The 12,696-nt window shown below is 35.5% G+C and overlaps 1 protein-coding gene across 6 annotated transcripts in view; it reads right to left on the bottom strand.

Moving 5' to 3' along the window:
- Ttbk2 (tau tubulin kinase 2) overlaps positions 1–12,696 on the bottom strand; it is a 149,650-nt gene that overhangs the window by 108,263 nt on the left and 28,691 nt on the right. The window lies entirely within an intron of this gene.

Raw genomic sequence — 12,696 nt, 5'->3', positions numbered from 1 at the left:
ATCCTGCAACCTGTACACGTGGAAAAATGAGAATTCATACCCCATTTGAATCAAATGTATGATATGTCAAGATCATTATATTAATAATATAATATATCAATTAATTAAAAAAAAGCACCAGTCTTATACATTAAGTAGAAAGCCTTGTTGGAAAGGGGGGAAATGCCTCACAAAGTATTCCAAAAGTTGTTTAATGCATATCTTAAAAAGCACATTATTTTTTTACTATAGATTTCCAGACATTACAAAGACACTGTTACAACACAAACATTATTTACAATAACTGAGATTGCTAGACTAAAGAGCAAGCATGGGGTCGATGGCATTTGACCCAAATAGACTACTATCTTGAATGCAACATACTGTGAAAAAGACACAGTACCTAATCTACAACAGTTTATAGTTTGCTAGGTTGTAACACAGTTATCTTAACATCATTAGAGCTATTCATTTTTGTTCTTGTTGATAAACAGTATGCCTTTATTTTATTTGTTTTATTTTTATGGGATGCTGAAGATGGAACCCAATGCCTCACACCTGCTAAGCAAGCACTCTTTGTCACTCAACTACAGCCCCAGTCTGAGCTAATCATATTTTAATGTTACAAAATGCACTTAAATGAGAGCTAGAGATATAGCACAGTTGGCAGAGTGCTTGCTTCGCATACACAAGGCTCTGGGTTCAATCCCCAGCACCACACACACACACACACACACACACTAAGAAAATGCACTTAAATGCACAGGAAATAAACATGAACACAGAAATGTACTTTTGGTCAAACAATGAAAGGAGAACAATAGTGAAAAGAATAGCATACCTGCAGAAAATGAAAAGATAGAAATACACAGCCTAAAGGAGATGAAAACTAAGCTAGTCTAGGAATTAGAGATTAATTAGAATGATTTTCAGGAAATATTGTTCAATAGAAAAAAGCAAGATGCAAGTAAAGGGTTTGTGGTATGCTTCCTTTTATGTAAAAGGAAAGTAAATGTTGAGTAAAATATTTGCTTTTATCCATTTATTTAATATATTTTATTTATTTATTTATTTTTATGTGGTGCTAAAGATCAAACCTAGTGCCTCATACATGCCAGGCCAGCACTCCACCATGAGCCACAACCCTAGCTCTATTTGCTTTTATTTTTAAAAAAGAAAAAAAAGTCAAAAACTGATGAAAATTATTCTCCCTAAGAGGATTAGGCAAACTTTTTCAGTAAAGGGCTAGAAAACAAATATTTTAGGCTTCACAGGACCTATATATTCACTGTAATAGCTACTCAACTCCACCACTAAAACACAAAAAGAAGCCATAAAAAGCTTGGCAGTGGTGCACTCCTGAAATCCCAGCAACTTGGGAGGCTGAGGCAGGATTATAAATTTGAGACTAGCCTCAGCAACTTAACTACTCTTTCTCAAAATAAAAAGGACTGGGGGTGTGACTCAGTGGTAAAGCAACCCTGGGTTCAATTCCAGTACCAAAAATTAAAAAAAAAAAAAAAGCAAAAAACAATATGTAAACAAATAAGTTTACATTTGTGGGTGGGGGGGAGTGTGTGGGAGGTTGGTCAAATCTGATCTGCAAACTGTTATTTAACAACATTTACTCAACAGAAAGGGAGGGTAGGGAGAGGATGAAGAGTATTAAAGATGGAAGCCAAACGTGAATATACCTTGTAATACAGTTTTTATTTTGGAACTATGTAAATGTTTTGTATATGATAAAAAAAAATCCCTATACTCCAAATTCAAAAAAACAATATAGGAAATGATCATGGAAACTGGATTTAAACATAGCTTGGTGGCACATGCCTGTAATTTCAGAGACTGGGGAGGCTGCAGCAGGAGAATCACAAGTTCAGGGCCAGCTTCAACAACTCAGCAAGACCTTGTCTCAAAATAAAAAATAAGGGCTAGGGATATTATTCAATAGTAGAGTTTTCCTAGGTTCAGTCCATAGTACCAGAAAATAAATAAACTAACCAACCAATCAAATAATGATAATAGCTTCGAAAGAATGATTAACATTCAGAAAGTCAACCAATCAATAACAGCCACACTTCATAACCACACTTGCATAATACAAGGTCATTCTATGCCTAAATTCTTCTGTCTTATCAATCCCTGAACACAATTCCCAAATCGAATACATTAGCAGTTTGCTTCATTCAGAAAAAGCATGCCCTACAGTCACAGCTATCTCTGCATAGCACACAATAAATTTACCATTTTGTTCAGATATTGAATAGTGACACCTGAAAAATAGTGAAAATGCAAAATTAAACCAAAAAAATTTTAAAAACACTAAAAATGGAAGGTGTAAAATTTCTAAAAATTTAAAATAAACCCAAACCCATTGCTTACCAAGTTTGTTCCATAATCACATAGAAAATAATTGTTTCAAGTGGCTTTAAAATACAGTATTTTGGCCAGGTGTTGTGGCACAGGCCTATAATCCCAGCAGTTTGAGAGGCTGAGACAGGAGGATCACACGTTCAAAGCAAGCCTCAGCAATTTAGCAAGACCCTAAGCAATTTAGTAAGACCCTGTCTCTAAATAAAATATAAAAAAGGGCTGAGGATGTGGCTCAATTGAACATGCCCCTACGTTCAATTTCTGGTACCTAAATAAATAAATAAAATATAGTATTTGATTGTACATCCCACTGGAAAATATCTTAGGAAATAAATGAACCATAAAGAAATCTTAAGGCTAGAGGGCATAGATCAGTAGTAAAATGCTTGCCTAGCAAGTGCGAGGCCCTAGGTTTGATTCCCAGGGGCTGCAAAAGAAAAAAGAGAAAGAAAACTTAAAAACTGCAGTTAGCAGAAGACGCCATCAAAAGCCTACCAACCAAGAAAAGCCCAGACAAATTCAAAGCTGAGTCCTACAAAATCTACAAAGAAGAATTAATATCATATTCCTCAAATTATTCTGTGAGATAAAAAAGGAAGGAACCCTTCCAAACTCATTCTACGAAGCTAGTATCACCCTGATACTAAATCAGGCAGACACACATCAAGGAAAGAAAATTTCAGACCAATATCCCTGATGAACATTGATGCAAAAATTGTTAATAAAATTCTGGCAAATCAGGCAGGGGCTGAGGTTGTGGCTCAGTGGCAGAGCATTTGCCTAGTATGTATGAGGCACTAGGATTTGAGTCTCAGCACCACATAAAAATTAATAAAATAAAGGTCCATTAACAACTAGAAATTTTTTTTTTAATTCTGGCAAATTGCATACAAAAACATATTTAAAAAATAGTGCACCATGGTCACGTGGGGTTCATTCCAGCAATGCAAGGTTGGCTCAACATATGGAAATCAATAAATATAATTCATCACATCAATAGACTTAAAGATAAGAATTATATGATTATATCAACTGATGCAAAGAAAGCATTTGACTAAATACAGCACCCTTTCATGTTCAAAACACTAGAAAAACTAGGGATAATAGGAACAACATTGTGAAAGCTATCTATGTTAAACCCAAGACCAACATCATTCTGAATGGAGAAAGATTAGAAGCATTTCCTCTAAAAACTGGAACAAGACAGGGATGCCCTCTTTCACCATTTCTATCCAAAATAGTCTTTGAAACTCTAGCCAGAGCAATTAGATAGAAATTAGAAAGAAATTAAAGGGATTAATTTAGAAAGAGATACAGGTAGGAAAAGAAGAACTTAGACTATCATTATTTGCTGATGACACGACTCTATATTCATATAATTCATCATATCAATAAGACTTAAAGAATCATATGATTATATCAATTGATGCAGAGAAAGCATTTACAAAATACAGCACCCTTTCATGTTCAAAACACCCTTTCATGTTCATATGATTCATGATTTAATTCTATTGATGGGATGAATAATATTTACTGATTTCTGTATGTTGAACCAACCTTGCATCGGTGGAATGAACCCCATTTGATCATGGTGCACTATTTTTTTAATACATTTTTGTATGCGATTTGCCAAAATTCTTGTTTTGATTTTTTTTTAGTTGTTAATGGACCTTTATTTTACTTATTTATATGTGATACCGAGAATCAATTTTTAAAAATCTACATTATGTTGGATTAGGCCCCAAATTCCTTAACAAGACTCCTAAGGTGCAAAAAATAAAATCAAGAATTAATACGTGGGATGGACTCAAACTAAAAAGCTTCTTCTCAGCAAAAGAAACCATCAATAAGGTGAACAGAGAACCTACATTTTGGGAACAATTTTTTGCCACACACGTCAGACAGAGCACTAATCTCCAGGATATATAAAGAACCCAAAAAACTTAACACCAAAAAAACCAAACAACCCAATCAATAAATGGGCTAAGGAGCTGAACAGACACTTCTCAGAAGATATACAATCAATCAACAAATATATGAAAAAACTTTCAACATCTCTAGTAATTAAAAAAAATGCAAACCAAAACTACTCTAAGATTTCATCTCACTCCAGTCAGAATGGCAGCTATCAAGAATACAGACAACAATAAATGTTGGTGAGGATGTGGGGGAAAAGGCATACTCATACATTGCTGGTAGGACTGCAAATTCATGCAAATAATCTAGAAATAAGTATGTAGATTCCTTAGAAAACTTGGAATGGAACCACCATTTGACCCAGCTTTCCCACTCCTCAGTCTCTACCCAAAGGACTTAAAATCAGCATACTATAGTAACACAGCCACATCAATATTCATAGCAGCTCATTTCATAATAGCAAAACTTTGGAAGCAACCTAGATGCCATCCAGTAGATGAATGGATAAAGTAATTATGATATATATACACAATGGAATATTACTCAGCATAAAAAGAGAATAAAATTATGGCATTTGCACGTTAATGGATCGAGTTGGAGAATATCATACTAAATGAAGTGAAAAATACCTAAAAACCAAAGGCCAAATGTTCTCCCTGATAAGTGGATGCTGATCCAAAACGGGAAGGGGGGAGACATGAGAAAAACGGAGGAACTTTGATTGGGCAAAGGGAAGGGAAGGGAAGGGAAGGGAAGGGAAGGAGGGTGCATGAGGGCAGGAAAAAAAGGTGGAATGAGATGGACATCATTACCTAGGTACATGTATGACTACACATATGTTGTGATACTACATCATGTACAACCAGAGAAATGTAGTTGTGCTGCAATTGTATACAATGAATCAAAATGCATTCCATATCATATATACCTAATTAAAATAATTAAATAAATTTTAAAAACAGCAAAAAAATTGCTTAGAGAGTAGATTGGTCACCACCACCAAAATAATAATAATAATCAGGTAATGCTAATGTTAAATTAGTTTGATTACAGTTATTGCACAATGTACACATATTTCAAAATGTCATTCATAATACATACACATGATTTTTATTTGTCAATTAAATATACATTTAAAAATAAGAAATAAGGGCTGGGGTTGTAGCTCAGTGGTAGAGCGCCTGCCTAGCAAGTGTGAGGCACTGGGTTCAATTCTCAGCACCACATATAAATATATAAATATAATAAAGGTGAATTGACAATAAAAAAAGAAAAAAAAATTTAAAAATAAGAAATAAAATGTTTAAGATGCATGGTATTTTTAATGTAAAATATCATTATTTCTATTTCATCTTCTGTACTTTGCTTGAACATTCTATGTTATTTTTAGTTAGTTTTTTTTCAGATTGACTTTTTTAACATGATACAGAAAAACAGACTTATAGAATGTTTATTTTCTAGTCATAATATCAATATATTATTAAGAATTAAGAGAGGGCAGGGGATGTGGTTCAAGCGGTAGCGCGCTCGCCTGGCATGCGTGCGGCCTGGGTTCGATCCTCAGCACCACATACAAACAAAGATGCTGTGTCCGCCAAAAACTAAAAAATAAATATTAAAAAATTCTCTCTCTCAAAAAAAAAAAAAAGAATTAAGAGAATGCTGAAAGTATATAAGAAATAAAATCAGCCCATAATCATGCCAAAAAAAAAACCCCTGCATTTAGTAGTTTTATTGTTAGAAGTAATAATGATACTGTTTTAAAACTATGATACTATGGAGCTAGAGAATAACATGCTAAGTGAAATAAGCCAAACCCCAAAAACCAAAGGCCAAATGTTTTCTCTGATAAGCAGATGCTGATCCATAGTGGTGGATGAGAATGAAGGAACTTTGGATTGTACAGAAGGGAGTAAGAAGGGGGAGAGGGGGCCATGGGGATGGGAAAGATGGTTGAATGAAAGAGACATTATTACCCTGTATACAGGTATGATTACACTACCAGCACCATGCACAACCAGAGGAATGAGAATTTATGCTCCATTTGTGTACCATGTGTCAAAATACATTCTCTTCATGTATGTCTAATTAGAACAAATTTTAAAATTAACAAAACTATGATACTAAGTGATGGAGTAAATAAGTGATTATACTAACTCATTAGGATACAAAAGTTCAATATAAAGAGATATAAATATAAAAATCAAAGAAGTCAGGTTAAAATCCTGAAACCTTATCCTGAAGAAAATGAACAACTCTGTAATCTTTATTTAACTACACATTTTACAACTCTAAGCAATGCAAGTCAATGGCATTAAGCAACTATGGGTTCAAAATACTATTTCCCTAAGGGAAAAAAAAAAACAAGACTCCTTGTGAGACAGGAGGGTCTGACCCTCCACCAATGGTTTTCAGCTTTTTTGTGTGTTCTGTCTTTATGTACGTAGACTGCTATTTTTCCTAGATGACTAAAGATTCAGGAGGCCAGCAGGAGTAGGTGTCGTCGCCTCTGGCACTGTTGCCATGCACAGCTGCCCTGATGTGCCACCAAGGAGCTATGCTGGGCCCGCAGTGATAAGGTAGAGGTGAGGTGGGGATTAGCGTTGGGGCCAAAGCTGCCCTGACAACTGCTGCACTAGTAATGGATGCTCCGGAAAATACCAAACTCCTGGGGCTACTTGGGCAACCGCCATTTAAGCCACAGAAGCTTCCAAAGTTCATTCAGCTCACAACTAGAGTCTGCTTCCCTTAGGACTTGCCAAGGATTTTCCAACAACTTCCTACAGTGATGGTGATGAATACCTCCCCCATACCCCATGAAAACCAAGAGCCCACAGATCCACCATATATTCACAGAACAACATTACAGCCCAGAACTTCTATGGTTTACGGATAGATGATTATGAGCCTGTGCAGACAGCCGTTTTTGTTAATATAAGCAGATGACCTCTTATCCTTGAAGAGCTCCTTCCCTGTACTCTCTCCCTTATGCTACAGCACAAGCCTCAATAAAACATTGTTTAGATGGTTTTATTTTGCCTATTGGTGACTTCTATCTTGATTTGAGCAAGCTGAGCGGGCTGTACTAAGAGCTGGTAACACTAAGCATGCTAAGCAGCTAGAAAGCTGCAGAGAGCTGCTAATTCTAGTGCTGAGAGATGCCAGCAGAAGCTGATAATCATAATAGAGCTGTGCTTTGCCTATTTGAGATTTCTATCTGAATTGAGCAAAAGAACCCTCAGCTAATTGTTAACACTTGGAGAAATTAGTAATTCTAAGACTGGGAACAGGAAATATAAAAGATGAGCCTAAAATATTGTTATTGCTTAAAAACAGGAATATGTCTAAGACTAGGGCCAGATCCAGGTTTTGTGAAGCTTGGACTTTATGTATTAAGCACACACCAGCCTACATGCCCTCGTAAAAAATCTTACTTTTGTAAAATTTTACAAAATCATATGACCAATTGCTAAAGCCTTGGTCTCAAAGCCTTGACAGAAGCCCCCACAATAATGCTGAAGCTTAAATTTCTCGGGGTAAGTAAATCTACTTCTATCCAAGATAATGGAGAAAAGTCAAAAAGACACAGGGGCTGGGGCTGGGGATGTGGCTCGGGATGTGGCTCAAGCAGTAGCGCGCTCGCCTGGCATGCGTGCAGCCCGGGTTCGATCCTCAGCACCACATACAAAGATGTTATGTCTGCCAAAAACTAAAAAATAAATATTAGAAAAATTGTCTCTCTCTCTTTAAAAAAAAATTCTGATTTGTTATATATGACAACAGAATGTATTATAATTCATATTAAAAAAAAGACACAGGGGCTAACACTGAATTAAAGTGTGAAATTTTGAGCATGAAAATTAATAGGTGTAATGAAATAAAACATATTAAAATATATAAAAATGTATGCTGTACACAGTGCTTGCATGCCTATAATCCCAGAGACTCAAGAGGCTGACACAGGAGGATCACAAGTTTAAGGCCAACCTGAGAACTCAGAAAGACTCCAACTCAAAATAAAAAAATAAAAAGGACTAGGGATGTAATGTAGCTCAGTGGTAGAGTGCCCCTGGGTTCAATCCCCAGTACTAAAAAAAAAAAAAAAAAAGTCTATGTGTGTGTGTGTCTTCATGTATTTAAATACATGAATTAATAATGATACTTTTTAAAAAAATCTACTAACTCAGATAATGTAAACAATTGTTAGGGTAACAATCCATTACTCTGCATATAAATAAAAGGAAACTAAAGAAAGGTTTATCCTACCTTTCTCATACTAACTGTACTTCAAGAAAACGAAAAGGTGATCATCGAATTTAAAAGTCACCATTTTGCTCTATCTAATGAAATAATCTAAGCAGTGACTATCAGTGGTTGCTAAAACTCTTAGAGAAAGAGTGGCTGACATGTATGTTTGTTTGTTTGAATTTCCAACCAAACAAACAATACTTTTTATTTTGAGATAGGATTCTCTCTGAGTTGCTTAGGGCCTTCTAAATTACTGAGGCTGGCTTTGAATTTGCAATCCTCCTGCCTCAGCCTCCCAAATGACTGGGATTGCAAGGGAGCTCCACTGCACCCAGCTCTTTGTTTTTGAGATGGGGTCTTGCTTTATTGCCCAGATTGGCCTCAAACTCCCGAACTCAAGCAATCTCCCTGCCTCAGTCTCTGGGCACCTGGGACTACAGGCATGTGCCGCTGTGCTGGTTAGGGGATTGATAATGAACTTTCTAATAGATGGATGAGACTGATTGATACTACTTAAACTCACTGATCAATTAGATAATCTGCAAAGAGCAGTAGTCCGCTGACACTAGAAACTAAACACACTGAGAACTAAACAAAGACTTAGACCCAAGGTCCACTTCTGACTGGCCAGTCAGTAATACAGATCTAGAACAGGTCTGAATTAACATGAAAACCAAAGTATACAGAAGACTAGTCAGAACTTGCAACATGAACACAAGCAGGTAATTAAAATAAAAATACCATCATTCTCCACAGGATTTAAATAAGACTCAAAATTTTGATATGCTGAGCAATACTATACTATCCAATACTATCCAATCCAATATTATCAAGCATACAAAAAACAAGGAAAGCAGAACAGGAGAGGGGAAGGAGAACAGGAGAGAAAAGAGGGGGGAATCATGAACTGAAATTGAATTCCATGAATATATGAGTTTATCCAGACAAACTCAACTACTATGTGTAACTTTAAAGCTCTTAAAAAAAAAAAAAAAGAGGAAAATCTCAACTTACATATAAAAGGGTATTCAACATGTGCAAATGCCAAGATGATATACATTTAGCACTTAGTAAGGCTTTAAAGCAGTTACCATAAAAATGCTCTCAGAAGTGAAGATGTCCACCCTAGAAATGAATAGAAAGGTATAAGTCTCAGTAAGGAAGCAGAAGATATAAAGTAGTAAATTGAAATTTTAGAAGAAATACAATAACTGAAATTTTAAACTGTCACCAGATGGGCCAATATAAGAATGGAATTGTCAGAGGAAAGAGTCAGTAAACTGTAAGATAAATTTATAGAAAATTTTCAATCGGAAAACCAAAGAGCTGGGAATGGGGTGATACCTGTAGTTTCAGCTACTCAGGAGACTGAGATGGGAGGTTTACTTGAGCCTTCAAATTGGGAGACTAAATACCCCATCTCAGTAAAAAATGAGAGAAAAAATATTTTCATAAATGAAGGTATAATATTAAAACTTATGGGGCTGGGGATGTGGCTCAAGTGGTAGCGCGCTCGCCTGGCGTGCGTGCGGCCCGGGTTCGATCCTCAGCACCACATACAAAGATGTTGTGTCCGCCAAATACTAAAAAATAAATATTAAAAAATTCAAAAAAAAAAAGAACTCTTTGTATTTGTATCTAAAGAGCAACATTCTTTAAAAAAAAAAAAAAACTTATAACACTTGTGTCAGAGTCAAAAGAGAGAAAAATGTGTAGGACAGAAAAAAATTGAACATTGAAAAGCAGCTAAAAGGGGGACTGGGATTGTGGCTCAGTGGTAGAGTGCTTGCCTAGCACACTTGAGGCACTGGGTTCAAATCTCAGCACCACATAAAAATGAAATAAAGATATTAGTCCACTTATAACTAAAAAATAAATATTAAAAAAAAAAAAGAAAAGTAGCTAAAAGGGCTGGGGTTATAGCTCAGCGGTAGAGGGCTTGCTTCGCACGCATGAGACCCTGGGTTCCATCCTCAGCACCATATAAAAAATAAATAAATAAAAATAAAGATATTGTGTCCATTTATGACTAAAAAAAAAGTTTTAAAAAAGTAGCTAAAAGCTTCCATATTTTCTGAAAGAGATTGAAGAAACTTAGTGAACAGAATAAGCAAAAACAAAAACAAAACTCACTTCTAAACATATTGAAATTAAACACTAAAAATTAAACACAGAGAAAGATGCTTAAGAACATCCAGATTAAATTGAGACCTTACTTATCGGGGAACAACAATTTAATGGACTCTGAATAGTCTCATCAGTCTGAATTAACATGAAGGATGTAGCAAGAAAAAAAAATACAAGACAAAAAAGTACTGAAAATAAGAAACTGTCAAACCAGAATTCTGTATCCAGAGAAATATCCTTCAGGGATAGAGATTTTGTCAGATAAAAGAAAATTAAGATGTGTTTCAGCAAACCTGCTCTTAAAAAATTACCAAATGGACTGGGGTTGTGGCTCAGTGGTAGAGTTCTTGACTTGCACTGTGAGGCACTGGGTTCAATCCTCAGCACCACATAAATAAATCAATAAAGGTATTGTGTCCATCTACAACTAAAAAAAATATTTTAAAAAAAAGAATTACCAAAGAAGTTATGCATGGTGGCATATGTCTATAATCTCAGAGACTCGGGAGGCTGAGGCAGAAGGATTCCAAGTTCCAGGTAGGTCAGCCTAGGCAATTTAGCAAGACCCTATCTCAAACTCAAAAAATAAAAAGGACAGGGAACGGTGGTGAATGTGACCTTCTCAGTGACTCAGGAGACTGAGATAGGAAGTCATAAATTTGAGGCCAGTTGCAGCAATATAGCAAAATCCGGTCTCAAATTTAAAAAATAAACGGACTGGAGATGTAGCTCAGGGTTCAAATGCCAGTATCAAAAAAATAAAGTTAAAATACAATAAAAAATAAAAAGTGGGCTGTAGCTGTGGCTCAGTGGTAGAGCGCTTGTCTAGCATGTGTGAGACACTGGGTTTGACTCTCAGCACTACATATACATAAATAAAATAAAGGTCCATTGACAACTAAAAAATATTTTTAAAAATTAAAATAAGTTAACTAATTAAATAAAGGTATTGATTTCATCTACAAACTAATTTTTTTAATTAAAAAAAAATAAAAACAAAAAATAAAAAGTGCTGGGGATATAGTTCAGTGGTAGAGTGCCCTGTGTTCCATCCCCAGTATTACCAAAAGAAAATTATGTGGATAGGCCAAAATACTGTTGAAAAATAATGAATTTGGAGGAACTCTACAACGTGATTTTAAGACTTATTCTAAATAGGTAGAGTAATCAAAAAGTGAGCTAACGACAAAGGAACAGAAAAATAAATTAAATACAATAAAGAGTTTAAAAAACAGGGGGCTGGGTTTGTGGCTCAGTGGTAGAGCGCTTGCCTCATATGTGTGAGGCATTGAGTTCGAGTCTCAGAACCGCATATAAATAAATGAACAAAATAAAGGTCCATAAACGTCTAAAAAAATTTTTTTAAAAAGAGTTTAGAAACAGACCCTATAAATACTTCAAGCTTTTTAAAAAGTTTACACTTAATTCACATACTATAAAATTCAGAATTTTAAAGTGTACAATTTAGTGGCTTATAGTATATACACAAGATTGTATAACCATCCCTTCTATTAATTCTAGCACATTTTTTACCTCCCCAGGAAAAAAATCCCATACCACTGGGCATGATGGCACACATCTGTTACCTAGCAGCTTGGGAGGCTAAGGCAGGAGGATCAAGAGTTTAAAGCCAGGCTGGGGATGTGGCTCAAGCGGTAGCGCACTCACCTGGCATGCGTGCGGCCCGGGTTTGATCCTCAGCACCACATACAAACAAAGATGTTGTGTCCACCGAAAACTAAAAAATAAATATTAAAAAAAAAAATTCTCTCTCTCTTTTAAAAAAAAAAAAAAGAGTTTAAAGCCAGGCTCAGCAAAATTGAGGCGTTAAGCAACTCAGTGACACTGTCTCTAAATAAAAATACAGGGCTGAGGATATAGCTCAGTTGGTAGAGCGCTTGCCTTACATACACAAGGCCCTGGATTCAATTTCCAGCACCACAAAAAATAAGAAAATAAAATACAAAATAGGGCTGGGATGTGCCTCAGAGATTGAGTTTACCTGAGTTTACCAGATACCAAAAAAAAAAAAAAAAAAAAAAAACCCAA

Source organism: Marmota marmota, unplaced genomic scaffold (assembly GCF_001458135.2).
Source record: "Marmota marmota marmota unplaced genomic scaffold, marMar, whole genome shotgun sequence".
NCBI lineage: Eukaryota > Metazoa > Chordata > Mammalia > Rodentia > Sciuridae > Marmota > Marmota marmota.
The sequence above is the reverse complement of the archived record's forward strand: the minus strand, read 5'-3'. Positions and strand labels throughout refer to the sequence as shown.